The following is a 3,308-nucleotide window of genomic DNA, read 5'->3' on the forward strand; positions in this document are numbered from 1 at the left end:
TCCTTCTTGATCCAGCAAGGGGGGAGGAGAGGTTGAGGAAGACAGCTCCACCGGCAGCACGACGGCGTGGTGGTGGTGGAGAGGCAGTACTCCGACAGGGCTTCGCCAAGCACACAACGGAGGAGGAGAGGTGTTGGGGAGGGGAGGGCTGCGCCTTGGAGGGTGGTCCGGCTGCCCTCCCCTCACCCCTCTATTTATAGGGGGGAGGGAGAAGGGGGGCCGGCCCCCTAGAACCCATCTAGGGGGGTGCGGCGGCCAAGGGGAGAGGGGGAGAGGGTGGCTTGCCCCCCAAGCCAAGGGGGGCGCCCCCTCTAGGGTTCCCCCCTCAACCCTAGGCGCAAGGGCCCAAGGGAGGGGGTGCGGCCAGCCCACCAGGGGCTGGCTCCCTGCCCCACGCAGCCCATGTGGCCCCCCGGGAGGGGTGGCCCCTCCCAGTGGACCCCCGGAACCCTTCCGGTGGCCCCGGTACAATACCGGTATGACCCCGAAACTTCCCGGTGTCCGTTTGACAACTTCCCATATATAAATCTTTACCTCCGGACCCTTCCGGAGCTCCTCGTGACGTCCAGGATCCCATCCGGGACTCCGAACAACATTCGGTAGTCACATACTAGTCTTCCTAATAACCCTAGCGTCACCGAACCTTAAGTGTGTAGACCCTACGGGTTCGGGAGACATGCAGACATGACCTAGACGCTCTCAGGTCAATAACCAACAGCGGGATCTAGATACCCATGATGGCTCCCACATGCTCCTCGATGTTGTCATCGGATGAACCACGATGCCGAGGATTCGATCAAACCCTGTATGCAATTCCCTTTGTCAATCGGTACGTTACTTGCCCGAGACTCGATCATCGGTATCCCAATACCTTGTTCAGTCTCGTTACCGGCAAGTCACTTTACTCGTACCGTAATGCATGATCCCGTGTCCAACACCTTGGTCACATTGAGCTCATTATGATGATGCATTACCGAGTGGGCCCAGAGATACCTCTCCGTCATACGGAGTGACAAATCCCAGTCTCGATCCGTGTCAACCCAACAGATACTTTCGGAGATACCTGTAATGCACCTTTATAGTCACCCAGTTACGTTGTGGCGTTTGATACACCCAAGGCACTGTTACGGTATCCGGGAGTTACACGATCTCATGGTCGAAGGAAGAGATACTTGACATTGGCAAAGCTCTAGCAAAACGAACTACACGATCTTTTATGCCATGCTTAGGATTTGGTCTTGTCCATCACATCATTCTCCTAATGATGTGATCCCGTTATCAACGACATCCAATGTCCATAGTCAGGAAACCATGACTATCTGTTGATCACAACGAGCTAGTCAACTAGAGGCTCACCAGGGACATATTGTGGTCTAAGTATTCACACGTGTATTACGATTTCCGGATAATACAATTATAGCATGAATAAAAGACATTTATCATGAACATTGAAATATAATAATACTTTTATTATTGCCTCTAGGGCATATTTCCAACAAAGACATCTAGGAAGTCACGAACAACTGGAATCTTTTCAATTCCCTCAAGAGGTGTTGCGTTCAACGCATTCAAGACATAAAGTCGTGCTTTAGCGTTTTGAACAAGTTGAGCATGGTAGCTTACTATCTCATCGGAAGGATGTAGGAGGTGAATGACCTTGGTGGCGCAAACGATAGAAGCAGTATGCGCTTTCAACCATTCCATTCCCAGAATGAGGTCAATATTGGAAGACTCCAGAATAATGGGGGAAACAAGAAATTCCAACCCTTCAATCTCAACGGGAACATCGCGACCAATCATGGTAGTTTGACATCGGCCCGCAGGGGTGCGTACCACAATCAGAGTGTTCATGGGCTCGCATCGAATGTCGTGTGCATATGCAAAACTTTCTGACATGAATGAATGCGATGCTCCTGAATCAAATAAAACAGATGTTGGTACTGAATTAACGAGAAGAGTACCCATCACAGTGGTAGGTTGGTCTTGAGCTTCATTCAGATCAACATGATTAGCTTGACCACGACCATATGGTCTGGCATTGTTGTCGTGGGGCTGGTTGTTACGGCCAGTTGAAGGCAAAGCCAGCTGGTTCTGATTCTGAGGGCAGTTCCTGGAACAATGGCCCGGAAGGCCACACTTGAAGCACGGACCATCATTGGGATTGTGAGCAGAAGCTTGGGGTGGTACAGCCCGAAGGGGCTGCCTCTGCGGTGGAGGAGGCAGACGAGGTGCAGCATAGGACTGTCTTGGTGTAGGTGCAGCTGGACGATACATGTTGTGGGGAATCCATATCTGATGCTTCTACGCTGACGGGCCCGAAGATGAGCCAGCATCACGGCTGCGCCTAAGGGATCCCTGGTGTTCCTGAAGACCAGTCTCAACCTGAATAGCCTTGTTCACCAAGGTGGCGAAGTCGGCAAAGTCATGAGCAAGCAGTGTTAGCTTAATATCAGGGTGAAGTCCATCACGGAACTTTTCTTGCCTACAAGCATCAGTTGCAATGTCTTCTTCAGCATAACGAGACAAGTCCAGAAATTCCCGCTAATAAGCATCTACGGTATTGTTGCCTTGGGTGAGGTTGCAGAAATCTCGCTTCTTCCTGTCCATGATTCCCTGAGGAATGAAGCGGGCACGGAAGGTAGCTTGGAAATCCGGCCAAGTGATGACCGTTCCAGCAGGTAGGGTATGCCTGTGGTTGTCCCACCATTGAGCAGCAGGACCCTTCAGAAAGAAAGATGCACAGGTGACATAGCTAGTAGGGGCCACACTAGCAGACTCCATTTCATATGTGATGTCGTGGAGCCAGTCATCGGCATCAAGGGGTTGAGTTGAGCTGCGGTAAATAGTTGGGTTGAGACGCATGAAGTCCTGCAGAGTTCCTGGGGTTGGCTGTTGATTCATGTTCGGACGAGGAAACCGAGCCATCATTCCTTCCATGAATTGGCGATTCAGCTCAAATTTTTGCATCATTCCAGCAAAGAATTCGGGCGGTGGTGGATCGTTGGCACCACGGCCACGACCAGCGGGTCTAACCATCCTGCTAACATAAAACAGGGGGTAGTTCAGCATTGAGCATTGTAAAAACAAGGATCATTCATGATGAAACATGCATAATGAAAGAGGTACGATGGATACCACTTCGTTGTCATCACGACGGTGTGTGTACTATCCAGAACACTATTCTAAGGAAAACTATGGCTTATCCAGCTTTGGGGTGGATGTGGTCACGGGATCCTAATGTTAGAGTTAGTAAAACCATTTTAACCCGAATAGAAGAGAGATTAGAGTCCCAGAGTATAGACGAGAAA

The sequence above is a fragment of the Triticum aestivum genome, chromosome 5A (assembly GCF_018294505.1).
Source record: "Triticum aestivum cultivar Chinese Spring chromosome 5A, IWGSC CS RefSeq v2.1, whole genome shotgun sequence".
Classification (NCBI taxonomy): Eukaryota; Viridiplantae; Streptophyta; class Magnoliopsida; order Poales; family Poaceae; genus Triticum; species Triticum aestivum.